The following is a 14647-nucleotide window of genomic DNA, read 5'->3' on the forward strand; positions in this document are numbered from 1 at the left end:
GGAATTGCTATTCATATTCATGGATAAGGTAGTTTTTTATTTCGTGTATGTTTGATTACATTATTATGTGCCATCGTTATGTATTAGCTGGCACAACAGCTGCGTGTTAGATGCTGTATAACCGCCACTTTCGCATTAGTCCACTCAAATGTTGCCATAGTTTGTACAAGCAGATATCTGTGGATAGCTCGGTTAATGACAAGAGACAATTATATTATTTAAAATAAGAATTTATCTTAAATCCTTTGGAACTTTTGTTTATATAACACGCTTCATATTGTGGAAAAAACACTGATTGGCTGTTGTTTTTACAGTAAGGAGACTCTTGTTACAGTGCCATAATTTAAAGTCTGATTATAAGGGATCAAGAAGGATGTTATGTGTCAGAAAGCATGACCACAAACCAGTGTTCTGATCATGAAAAGCAGCAGCAAAATACTCTTTAATGATGGCTTCTGGGTTTTAATGCACACAAACAGGGTTAAGTGGTAATGGGACAGTTTGACTGGATAATGATTGATAGTACATAGAGTGTCAGGACATATTGTTTCACGGCACTTGGTGAGGAGACAGACTAAGCACTCAAAACAGATTTACAGCAAAATTGGTGCATAGCAACAGATGGTGAGTGGTATCAGGAGCTTTGGGGAATGAGTTCAAAATTCTAGTATTAGGGTGATGCGAGATCTTTGAGGAAATTGATTTTCTTTAATTTGCCCTCCGCTGCTTGTGTCTCTCTTGTCCTTTTACTCTAACAGCTTTTAGATTACCATGGCAGAGGTGTTGAAATGGTTGATGCAAACATTTGCAGAAAGAGATGACAGGAAAAGAAGTGAATGAGGATCATGAAATGATCTGATTCTACAGGTGACTATGGACTGGGGTTGAGGTTTTTTTACAGACGTTTCTTGGGATCCTAATTCGCTGCTGTGATTTGTGTGTCTTTTCTCAGTATAACCTTACTGTACTGTCAGACTTAGTTACATTAAACATCTTAAACTAAAATTTTATTGTACTTAATGTAGGATATATTTGCTAGAAAATATTTAACATTCATAGATTTTTATCAAACTGTTTAATTAATAATTCTGTATCAGTAAGGTCCACCTCATACAAGGCAGGACTATCCATAGACGGGATTGGGCAAGTGCCTGGGCTTCCAGCCAAAGGGGGGCACCAAGGGCTCCAGACTGCGTTATTGAGACAGTGCAAGCTGTTTTACAATTACTTCCGCATGTGTTATCTGCAAATTGGGAATTTCTTCTAGTTGTTATTTCATGTTAAAAGACGAGTAGATCGCAGGGCCACACATGTGCAGTGGTGAATTTAGACATGGGCAGCTGTCAAGGGCGAAAAATTTTTTGCGAGGAGGCAGTGGCACAGGGCACCCATTACAAAAGTCGGCTTATTTGCATGACGCGTCAATCGTTTATGTCACCATGCGCTCAGTTAATCTACCAATGGGTCTATGCAGCCCCGCATGAAGCCGAACACATCTTAACACATCTCACTCAAAACCGAGAGAAGGCGCGGGGTCATCAGACATTGCAGAGATGAGAGATAGAGAAAGCAGGAGAATCAAATTAATACCAAAAACAATATAGATGAGAATAAAGGTCTTAGACATCAGTTTCCCTGGCCAGGAAAACTGGATAGAAGACAAGAAACGTATAAATGATAAAAGTTTGTAAAGCCATTACACTTGACACTTTAACTGGATAACACTGGATATAACTTTGGTATATAAAGTTTAATAAAATAATGCATGTAACATGCAACAAATCAATTATACTGAACTAAGATCAGGATAAAGAATCTCTCTGGCTAATTTAAAAGAGCAGCTGTAGGCTACCTTTTGATGTAAAGTGATTTTTGGGGGGGTCTCTTATGGCAAAAATTAGTAAGGGGGATTTCATGATTCGTTGATTCACAGCTTCCTATTTTGAAAGTTTGATCAATTGTACATAAGTATTTGTCAGTAATGCAGTTATTTTAGGGGAAAATGTGAATAATTGAATTGCAGGCTGATTTAGGATGTGCCCCTTAATATTCTGCTTGCGCTCCAAAAAAAAAAAAAATTTGCAGCAAGGGGCTGCAGTGCTTCTAGTGAAAAAGTTACTCTGGAGCCCTGCAATGACTACACCTTAAAAAAAAATGTGAGGGGGGCACTTCAAATGTGGTCACCCTAGGGTACTACATTGTGTTAATCTGGGCCTGAACTCATACAGTCTGCTGTTTTGGATGGATTGTTGATGGTTATATAAGTGCTTCATATAAACAGAGTAGAGCTGATGATATAGAGCGGTGGTTCTCCAGTCCTCAGGTCCCCCCTCCCAGAATGTTTTAGATGTCTCCATATATAAAACATCTTATTTAGTTCATCAACTTGTTAGTTTGTTAATTAAGGAAACATTTCAAACATTTTGGCAGGAGCCCGATGAGTGGAATCAGGTATTTAATATAAGGAGACATCAAAAACATTTGGGAGTGAGGTTTAAATCCGCTGACCTGCTGGCAGTTTTTACAGTAGCATTTCATATTTAGTGCTGTCAAACTAATACAAACTATAAACTAATAGAAACTAAAACTCTCTTCTCTGTCTCTCTTTCTATCTCTACCAGCGCATCGGCGATCACATTGCTGTCATTAGATTTTGAGTACACAGTAGGCTACAGTGCTTTTAAAACACAATTGATTAAAGAATTATAGAGGTATGACTTTATGAATCATTTCAGGCTGGGACTGGTAATCTGCACAACCGGGCAAATGCCCGGTGGGCCGGTCGACATGTGGACCGGTGGCCTCTGAGATTTATTTTTTTTTAATGCCAAAATGTTTAAGTTATTTATTTTTGGCCCGTCATGTATAAATGCAGTTGCATTTGGCTTGGGGGGCGGGTGATAGGTAAATATTTTCGGCTTCTTCATGACAGATTCAGTGTGTGTTACGATCGCGCCCCCATGCCCCACCCCTCAAATGGATTTGTCCAAGCAGCCGCTAGGTTTATGGGGAAATATACAGTGATGATAGCGCATCATTTAGCCTTGCACTTAAGAATAATCATTATGGACAACAGAGGCTCCAAAAAGAAGAAAGGGGGAGCGGAGAAGATCGGCGAGAAAATGTCGCCCAGGTATATTAACAACCGCCCAAATATATCTGGCATAACTTTTTTTTGTTCTTCCGTGATAATGACACTATTTGATAATGACATTTGAGTGCGAGCACTTGTCTCTTCCAAGAGTTCGGTATGTGTTCGCGTGCTCTCTGTTTCTCGAGCCGAGGCAAGCTCAGTGTCACATTGTGTTCATGTTTCTGAACATGAGCAGAGTTGTTTGCATTAGAGGTCTTCACAGAGGGCCCGTACAGTTCCGGGTCTATGTTTTAAAGGGGCAGTTGGGTCTGGGTCAGTCCCAGTTTAATTATGCTACTTCGGGTCCTGGGTCTGATCGACCCAAGTAGAGGTAACTGCAGACGAGCAATGGGCGTGCCATAAGGTCGGAAAGAAATGGGGCGTGCCATGAGGAATGGGCGTGTCGTAAGGTCTTTTCAATTGGACGCGAAAAGCTTCCTGGTCCACATAAAAGCGATCATCATTAAAATCATTTGGATAAATGGTAGTCTGCACGCCTATAGCCGCAATTCTTCTGGCATCTCTCTTCCTTATCTCCTCATTCACTGCATTTTCTTCTTCTGTACTGTTACTTGAAATTTAGGCTCGAGCCCAACCTAAGGTTCGAGCTGCCTTTGAGAGCAGCAAGCAAAGTTAGTTTACTGTTAATTATTAAGACTAAATGGGCTGGCAAACTCTTGAAACAATAAAAGTAAAAAATAAAAATCGCCAAAATATGGTTCTATATAATATACTATACATAAAGCAATTATTAATTCTCCTAATGCATGGTTGTTACTTCCGTTTAAAACGTTATACATTTTGCAAAGGAGGAATTCAGCACTTTGTTCGAACAGCAACTCAGCGACCACCCGCCGCCCCCGGTCCGTTTTTACTGTCGGGTTGTTTTTGAAACATTTAATGAACCTGAAATTTAAAATGAAAATGTAATCACATAATTTTTTGCAAAGATAAACAACAAAATATGTTTGCAGTTACATATTAACAAAGTCATAGTCATGTTTATTTACAAGTGTAAAAGAAAAATCGGTCTTGTTCTTTTGTGTTGAGTAACAATGCACAACTTGTTCAAAGCTAAATTATATTGAAGTCATTTTACATTTGTTTAATATTTCAACTGGTATTGATAGACCACACTTGTGCGTTATTGTCCATAGCAAATATATCTTTGTCTAAAACATCATCTGTTAAAATTAAATTTTTCTGGAAAATTATGCTTTCGCCCCTGCTCTCCTCTAGCTTCCCACACTAAAAACAAACCGCTTATTACACGGCTGTCCTTTGTCACAATTGACACCTGATGTGGTATTGTGGCATCCACTTGCTTGTGTTCATAATGTCCATGACACCATGGGATTTCAAAGCTGTCATTTATTCATACAGAAGGAGACTCAGATGTACATGTACTGTGTGTGTGTGGTGTTACGTAACCAATGTTTGGCCTTGAAAGCAGATCGCAAACATGTTTTATAAGTTTTAGGTTTTTAGGTTTGATTTGATTTGAATGTTTTTTAGATCTTAAGAACCAGCACATTCATTTATATAAGGACATCTAAAAAATATATTTATATTATCAAGGGGAGTGACATAAAATGCCTGTGTCTCACACAAGATCTTAACGAGGGCCTCTTTCAAAGCTTTCCTCTAATGTGACATGGCAAACTTCAAAGCTTTATATTTCCTCCTTGAAATCAGACAGAGATAAAGCAATGCACTGATGGCACAGACACGTTCATGAATTTAGGAACAGTTCTGCTCGCAGGAAAATGGAGTGGATGAATGTTTTGAAATTGTATTCACCTGTAGTTTAGCGCTCACAGACCCAGCGTCTGGACATACTTTTTATGTACCAGTGAATTAAAACTGAAGCCCAAACACATCATAGACAGGTCACATTTACGATCCATGGACACTCTGAACTGTGACAGAAACAATCTACTGCTGTTAATGGAAAAGACCTCCCTCTTTCCCCAGGGCATTACAGCGGTCCATCTCGAAAAACCTCACCTGAAACCACTTGTGCAACAAGCATGAAATATGCCCCAGACCTTTAAAGGTGCCAAAAAATGCATTAAAATAATCTGTTAAATTATTCTCTGATATCTTCATAGAAGGTATGGGGCTTCATTAAGTGCAAAAATTATCCAGAAACCTTTTTACATGTCCGTTTACAACCCTAGAATTTTGGTGTTATGTTGAGATTGGCCTGTTTTCCAGCGGTTTTTTGCATGCCCAAGGTTTACATAAGAATGAGGAAATAATCGTATTTGAGGCTCATGATATGTCATTACCATGTACAGAACTATTATTATTCATCTATTAGGGGTGGCACGGTCCATGAAAAAAATCCGAACCGTTCGGTTCGCTTGTCTCGGTTCGGAGCGCGTGTGTACCGCACGGTTCAACGGTTCATGGCATGCGCAATGTAGTCTCATGCCCTGTATGTGACCTCAGATAGCGTGTTTCCCTTTCGCGCGAAAGAAGAGGTGACTGGTTTGGAGTATAAGTACTGCGGGTTATGTTACGTGTAGAAATGGCAAGTGGGAGAGAAAAGGAAGTCTGCCCGCGGTTGGAGGATGCGCCAGCGTCGTATAAGTTTGGTGTGTGGAAACATATTTTTATTTCATGTTACCTATGATGACAGCGGAAATAAAACAATAGATTGAACTGCAGCCTATGGGTTGAATATGCTCCAACAGCCACAGGAGATCGCCTTCTCTCCGACCATTTATCTGAGGTACTGAACACTGTTTTACGTCTTCAGCGCTATTTTTAGCCTTTCATTGATAAAATTAAGCGGCTGATTTCCGCGTAGTTTCATTTTGCTAGCGTGTGAAAGTTGCGCGATCTTATTTCAGAAATTGCCCCTCAAAGTAATCAGAAGTGGTCAAAAGTGGACAAAAGAGACTTAAAGAGATTTTAATATTACAGGTGCAAAGGTTATGTTTCTCTCTCGTCCACATAAACTCTCAGTATTAAAGCAGCCTCCGGGTGATAAGCTACACTGAAGTTGGCATTTTAATAAATGCAAGTTATCTTTGTGTGCTAAAAATGCACATAAAGTTTATGTAGATGGCAATACACATTCTCTTTTTTGCCAATTAAATGAAAAGCATGTTGAAATCATCAATGTCTTCTCTCTTGCTCTATCAAAATCTCACCTGGCTTTCCTCAGAGATGGTCCAATGTGCTTAAAGTCAAATTCAGTTTGTGCATGATTACATGATATAACTTTTTTTAATACTGTATCCTAAATTATGGATAATTAATACATTAATAAGATAATACATTTCTGGCGTGTGAAAAATTTAAAGAAAAAATAACAACAAGAACCGTACTGAACCGTGAACCGTGACCATAGAACCGTGATACGAACCGAACCGAGGGTTTTGTGAACCGTGCCACCCCTATCATCTATGCCTAGATAAATACAGTTTTACATTCTACAACACCTTAAATTGATCTGAGGTTTTTGTAAAATAGCCCATGGGTCCTTCAACCTTCTACAGAATGTGAGCACAAATTGTCTTGTTTGTTTGTTTTTGGTTTTACTTGTAGCTATTTTTATAGGGCCTACCAAAGGTACACAAGGTTGCCTGGGTGGCACAAAACATATAAATATCCCTGTCTGTGTGACGCCTCATTCATATGGATCTAGATGATAAGGGGATTCTTCATTCAGAAGGCCTTGAAAAAAACTAAATGTAGTGTGCGTGTGTGCATGTGAGAGAGCGAGAGAGAGATAGAGAGAGAAAGTAAAATTTATTATCAAAGTATTCATCATTCTAGCTTGTGGCCAATCCTAACAAATTGAAGCTCACTGCAATGTGTGTGGACATTAGATTGACAGAAAGACACAGTATACATCAAGTCCAAGAAATGCATATGCAACACAGCTACAAACAGTAAAATTAGCTACGTATGTGTTGTGTAGGATGGCATGAACAGGTTGTGTGTTTAGTGTGGATGATGTTATAATAAAGCATGTTTAGTGGTGCTTGTGCTGTCAATAGTGAAGAAAAACTTTGTTTTTTATATTTATTTAAGATAAACATGTTTTCTCTTTATAACTAAATCAGAATAGATTTTTCTTCTTATGCTTTAACAAAATACGAATAGTGCTTTTATTTATAAATATGATCTAACAGAGGTAAATTACAAATATTAACTGTAAATTCTGTCTATTTAGCTTGTTACAAGGTTAAAGTACATATCTGTATACAATAATACATACATTTCTATGGTTGCATTGATATAAAAAATAATAATGTTGTGGGTCCACTAGGCCGGCAAACATTGCTTAAGTAACAAATGTATTAATACAACCACACAAGGGTTAAATGAGAATACAAGCTCATAATAGTACTGAGTATTCTTTTGAGCCAGTTTGTTATGATAGTTTATACTTTAAAATGAATCCAGGGGCTGTAATATTAGCTTAAAAGCGAACATGTTTTGATACATTTGAGAAAACAAAATCAAATGATCAGTTCTAATTTATCTACCCTGCTAGAGACAACATGTTTTCAAACTAGCACATCTACATAACCTTCAAAATCCCAATTATTAAAAAAAATCCTCAAAAGCCCACAGAATCCTCCCTCTAGGCACAAAATATAATACATTCCTGAGCATTGCAAAAAAGATTTGGGAATATTTGTGTAAGTACATGCTAAATCTTTGTCCATAGACAAATTCACACAATGCACTGCCCTGTAAATACATATTTTCAATTCTAATGTAATTCCAGATTTAGGGCATGACGTTTAATAGCAGCTAAACTGACACCAAATGTTTCGCACTTGATTCCTGCACTACTAAATATGAAAGTATTTCAAAGTGTTACCCAATATTCTTGAATAAGGTCTTGTAAATGTCCAACTTTGAGCTCCACGTGCAGACATACAGTATGATCTACGTGACGGAAGTAGGAATTGGCGCGTTGTGTTTGACTTCACACGCCGCAGTGCAGACCATTGGCGTATGACATCATAGTATCACGAGAGTGATTCGAGAACAGATAGCTCCTTATGTTCTCGGGTCACTCTAGTGGGGCTGTGATGTCATACACTGGTCAGTCTGCGCATCGCCGCATTAAGTCAAACACATCCCTGCGCGAGACACAGCTCAAGAAGTTAACTCGGTAAAAAGCATCTGGTTAAACATGATTATAATATCTAAAATATTTTAATAAGTAAAATGTAATTAAATAATAATAATAATAATAATAATAATAAGTTTGAGTGTTAGACACCAGACATCAGTAAGTTATTCGGTCTGCCGCCTGTGAGTTTGTGTGAGCCCTGTCGCCTCAGTACTTTAGTGTTAGAAAAACTGCTGGCCATCAACAACGAACGCATGAAAAATATTCTGTGAAGCATTAGACACCCGAAGAGATGCCCTCCATTTGCCCGCAGGTAACAGGTCAAGGCAAGAGCAGGTAAGTTCGTTCGTTTGTTCCGCCCGCCGTGGCAGGTTGGCTTTCTTGTGTTATGATAAAGCTGTCCGAGTCTGTACAGGTGCTGGTGTTTACCAATGTTGTATAATTTCATTGACCACGGATAAAAGTTCACGTAGGTGTTTCATGCGTAACCTGACGTGAGAGATTTACACTGAAGTTGCTTTTGCTTAAGCTTTAGTCCAGTACTGGTCCAGTATAGTACTGTAATTGCAACAGTTTGAAGATATTGTAAAATATACACAAGTTTGATTATTTTGATACTATACGTAAATACCTTATGTATAAATACGTATTATTTTTTATCGAAATGTTACTGACATATGCAGTATATGTGCAAGCTAGCGTATTCACCTTTCTTAAAGTAGAAATTAGATATTTAAATTTGCATTAGGGATGGAGAGAGAAGCATTGATGTTGCACCCATCAGTGGAAAAATAAATCAGTGCCTATGATCATAATTATTATCTTACAATTTTTTGGTTACTAAACTGATGTTTGATTGATAGTTGTTAAAGGTGACCTATTATGCCACTTTTCACAAGATGTTTATTAAATCTCAGGTATCCCAAGAGTATGCTTGTGAAGTTTAAGCTCAAAATACCCCACAGATCATTTATTATAGCATGTTAAAATTGCTACTTACATGTGAGCAAAAATTTTCAAATGAGCCAATGAGAAAAAACATAATAAATGTGTGTTTATGAATTATGGAGAGGGTTACACAAATAATGACACAGCTCTGGGCTCGTTAAGATACCCCAACTTACCCTAACTCAAACCCTAACCATTTTTAAACCCTCAAATTAGTGTGAAATAATAGTTTGAGGGGTATTTTTTAAAAGCCCCTAACCCAATCCTAAACCTATATCTAACATACACTCTAATCCTAATCCTGCAATCTGATTGATTAATGAAAATGTTTATCCAGCACCAACAATGGTGTTGATCCAGGATCACATTCTACTTGGTGAAATCACGTTCACCATACTTTCACACGCCATCAGAAATGTTTCCAGTATAATACTAATATAGGATTATAAGGTATCATAATGTAGTATACGTGGTGTGTAGTGTCAATTTTATTGTTTTAACTAAAAGTCTAAAATCAACTTTATCTGGACTCGGTTTTGACTCGAAACTCGACACTGTCTGTTTTCAGTCTTGACTCAGATTCAAACCTCTCTGTACTTGAACTGGACTTGAATAAGCTTGTTTCGACTACAACACTGTATAACAACATTGTAGATCATTGAATTAGGGCAACTTTTATGTTAACAGATGTTTAAATGTATATGAGAGACATTCAGCTTTGCAAATTTTTTTTTGTTTTTCTTATCAACTGTTAAAGAAAGTAATTCTTTTAAAAGTAAAAATGATTTGTTTTAAATTAACAATTAACAAATATTTATTAATTTGATAAACATACTCATTAAATCGTCTGTAAGCACTTTAATTTATTGTGTTATGGTCTATGGTGTAATCTGCGATTTTGGTATTATCATACCGTAAACATTTGCTTATACACGGTTTTAGGCAAAAATGAAAGCAGATCTCACCTCCGCTTCTGCACACATGCAAACTTTTTTCCACGTCACTTCTTAGACTCCACTCATACATATTGCTAAGGATACATATTAGGTACGTGACAATCTCGGCTGTCATGGCTGACAATTTGGTTCCTCTCAACGAAACTTCGGATTACCTCAAGCGACGTGCGGAGTAAAAACATTCCTGAAATTGTAACTTTGATTTAGTTTAATTGCTAAACTACAAGTGAACGAAGTTTCAATGAATTTGAACGACACGCAAGGTATTGTTTTACCACCCACAAAATGGAAAACAATGGGACAAAATAAGGTGATGATTTTCGAGTTTCAAATAAGCAGTATTTTGTTATTCTTGAACCCATAGACATGGTCTTGCTGTCATTGTAAAGTTTGTTCAAGCTCTTTCTATCTGAAGAACTAGTTAAGCATTTAACCATGTTTAAAAATTTTGTCACATACCTATACATATATACTGCTAAGGAAATGTCAGAGCCAGAGGCTACACATTTTTATCTCTATCCCTTTTGCAAGGACAGGTTTGGTTTATTCTTGTCTTATCTAAAGAGAAATAACTTATTCCTTATTTTGATCAAATGGAACATTTGCATTTTAATTTATCTTTATTTATTTTTTTCAAATTGTAGACTCATACTACATAAAAGACATAAAAAAAGTTTGATATAATAATGTCCAACCCCAAAACCCTACCTGTTTGTATTTATTTATAGGTCATTATAGCTGATGTTTACTAATTCTGAGACGACTATACAAGGAAAATATCATATCGTTACAACCTAGTCTATGATTTATTAAACTTGTGAAAATATCTTATATTTTTCATTGACCCTTCCATTCCATAGCCAAATCCACCATCCTGGTATTTCCAGCACCATGCTTCATTTAGCTACAGAAACACTTTTAGACTGCAAACAAAACAAAAGTGTCTATCACAAAAGTAAAATGTCACTTACTTACATAGTCCTTATAATTGAATGGTTTAGAAAACATCACTCTTTTTGTTTCTGATAAAATGTATGGTTGAAGTTCTAAGCAAAATGTTACAAAGTGTTCATTTTCTGAAAATATGTCCTCATCTTTGAAGTGTATTGATCTCTTGAGATCTGACTGAAATTGCAGTCCCATCAAGTGAGCAGACACTCTTCTCTGGATGTGTCCATGTAAAGATGCATCGTCTGGTTGATAAGCCACAGTTCTGTGATGCATCCTTCAGAAAAGAGCTGCAGTACACAACAAACAACTGAATGAGCTGTGATTTACACTCTGAGACACAGTGTCATAAATAATCCTGGAATATATCAAGATCTACTGTAGATCATACTGTAGGTTTGCAGATCACATGTGAAACTCAAAGGTGGACATTTACAAGGTCTTTTAGAGTAACACTTTACAAATGCTTCATGCTACATTAACATTATAGTGATTACTGATAACTAATGTGAATGATAAACTAAACTGATCAAGAACTAATAACATTCTGGATATACTGTGGTTAATAAGTTCAATTTAGTTTCGACATCCCAGACATCGCAAATGTTAAAGGATTTGTCTGAACTGCTCAATTAAAAATCATTTGACACTAATCATGCCTATTAACTTCAGGTTCAGGTGTTGTCAATAAATATGAAGTGATTAAGTTTGATTTCACATTTCAATAAAATATGGCATCTGCAACCTTGTGATAATGAATTGTGTAGCTGCAGATCAATAAAACTGATACATTATAAAGAAAATAATATGATTAATAGTCACATAACAAAGCAGCCCATGTGACTTAGAAGATATCTCGACACTTTGTCATTTCAATTTGACTTTAACGTTAATTTCTCATTAAGTCGAGTGTCAAGGTAATGAATGCTTATTGCTTTGAAAGCAGATGGTGGGCTTGTCCTGTTATTGAGGTACTTTTAATGATGGATATTTACACTCACCTAAAGGATTATTAGGAACACCATACTAATACTTTGTTTGACCTCCTGTCGCCTTCAGAACTGCCTTGATTCTACGTGGCATTGATTCAACAAGGCGCTGAAAGCATTCTTTAAAAGTGTTGGCCCATATTGATAGGATCGCATCTTGCAGTTGATGGAGATTTGTGGGATGCACATCCAGGGCACGAAGCTCCCGTTCCACCACATCGCAAAGATGCTCTATTGGGTTGAGATCTGGTGACTGTGGGGACCATTTTAGTACAGTGAACTCATTGTCATGTTCAAGAAACCAATTTGAAATGATTCGAGCTTTGTGACATGCTGCATTATCCTGCTGGAAGTAGCCATCAGAGGATGGGTACATGGTGGTCATAAAGGGATGGACATGGTCAGAAACTATGCTCAGGTAGGCTGTGGCATTTACACGATGTCCAATTGACACTAAGGGGCCCAAAGTGTGCCAAGAAAACATCCCCCACACCATTACACCAACACCAGCAGCCTGCACAGTGGTAACAAGGCATGATAAATCCATGTTCTCATTCTGTTTATGCCAAATTCTGACTCTACCATCTGAATGTCTCAACAGAAATCGAGACTCATCAGACCAGGCAAAAATTTTCCAGTCTTCAACTGTCCAATTTTGGTGAGCTTGTGCAAATTGTAGCCTGTTTTTCCTATTTGTAGTGGAGATGAGTGGTACCGGGTGGGGTCTTCTGATGTTGTAGCCCATTCACCTCAAGGTTGTGCGTGTTGTGGGTTCACAAATGCTTTGCTGCATACCACAGTTGTAACGAGTGGTTATTTCAGTCAAAGTTGCTCTTCTATCAGCTTGAATCAGTCGGCCCATTCTCCTCTGACCTCTAGCATCAACAAGACATTTTCGCCCACAGGACTGCCACATACTGGATGTTTTGTCCATTTTCACACCATTCTTCGTGAACCCTAGAAATGGTTGTGCGTGAAAATCCCAGTAACTGAGCAGATTGTGAAATACTCAGACTGGTTCGTCTGGCACCAACAACCATGCCACGCTCAAAATTGCTTAAATCACCTTTCTTTCCCGACATTCAGTTTGGAGTTCAGGAGATTGTCTTCACCAGGACCACACCCCTAAATGCATTGAAGCAACTAATTGGTTGATTAGATAGTTGCATTAATGAGAAATTGAACAGGTGTTCCTAATAATCTTTTAGGTTAGTGTAGTTAGTACTGTGGTACAGCAGGTTTAGAATGAACCTAATCTGCATTGACCACACATTGTACTGCTGGAATATCAATTTTTTTCAATGAAGCTGAATATTCCCATTAGGGCTGGGATGATTCACTTATCTGGCAATTCAAAACTATCACTTGTTTGCCGATTCAATACCTATTGCTATTTTTTGGCTATTGCGATTCGTTGTTTCAAACTTTGTGATTTTTATTTGCCTAATAAAAGACTAGACAATTAAAATACTTTAATACTTCTTTCTAAATGTTTATTTTATGGAGTATACCACATACATAGTGCATATTTTAAAGTGCCTTAAACCATAAAACTTTTCAAAACAATAAACTTGAATATAACATTTAAATGTGCAACATAATGAGTAGAAACAATACTCTCTAAATAAAAAAGTGCTATATTAAACTGTTCCAATAAATAACAAAGAAATAAGCTACTGATCAACATATTTAGGAACATATTTAAACTTCAAGCTAAACTAATATTTGAGAAAGAATGTGCAGTGTGTGGTGGTGACTTATAAAACAAGAGCCAGTTGTTATTATCGCCATAGAAACCGGAGACTGCGGGTTTGAGACTGCACATGCTCATTAACGCGTTAGCGCTAACAGACTCTGATCTTTGGGTTTTACACACAAAGTTAATCATACCCGTGTCCTCCGTGAAGACCTTTAATGCATGCAATTCGTTTTAAGTTCAGAAACATGTAAGATTACAATGTGACACAGAGCTTTTGCAACCAAATTCATTGAGAAACAGAGATTACGCGAAGACACACCGAACTAATCGGGAGAGACACAACATGCTCCAATGCAAAATGCCATTGTCAAAGCGTGTCATTGTAATTCTGGAAGGGGTTTTCTCCATTGTCTCTGCCATGGTTTCGCTTTCTCACTCCAGCTTTAAACGGATACAATGTTATCTATTACAGACAACAACAAATACGTTTTGCTCTTGTTGGAATAAAAGTGGTAACATCTCCTCACCGCCTCTTTGGAAAAGTAAAATAATTAAATAAATATTGATTCTGATGAAAACAAATCGTTTTCAGATTCGTTTCAGAAAGAATCGTGATAGTTTTGTGAATCGATTTTTTTCTCCAACCCCTAATTCCCATTAACTACAGCAAAGTCATGGTGAAAAGTGTAAACAAATTGTTAAAAAGATTATAGAAATAAACAACCTGCAGTTTAATGTTTGCATTTTTACAGTGCATTGAAAATGCGCTGTACTGTTCTTACTGGGCTTTTTATTACAGTGCATTGAAAATGCGCTGTACTGTTCTTACTGGGCTTTTTATTATTATTATTATTATTATTATTCTTCCAA

General features: G+C 37.2%; 1 protein-coding gene across 2 annotated transcripts in view; it reads right to left on the minus strand.

Annotated features, from left to right (window-relative positions):
* frmpd3 (FERM and PDZ domain containing 3) overlaps positions 1-14647 on the minus strand; it is a 200600-nt gene that overhangs the window by 103666 nt on the left and 82287 nt on the right. The gene's annotated exons all lie outside the window — the stretch shown is intronic.

Source organism: Paramisgurnus dabryanus, chromosome 16 (assembly GCF_030506205.2).
Source record: "Paramisgurnus dabryanus chromosome 16, PD_genome_1.1, whole genome shotgun sequence".
Classification (NCBI taxonomy): domain Eukaryota; kingdom Metazoa; phylum Chordata; class Actinopteri; order Cypriniformes; family Cobitidae; genus Paramisgurnus; species Paramisgurnus dabryanus.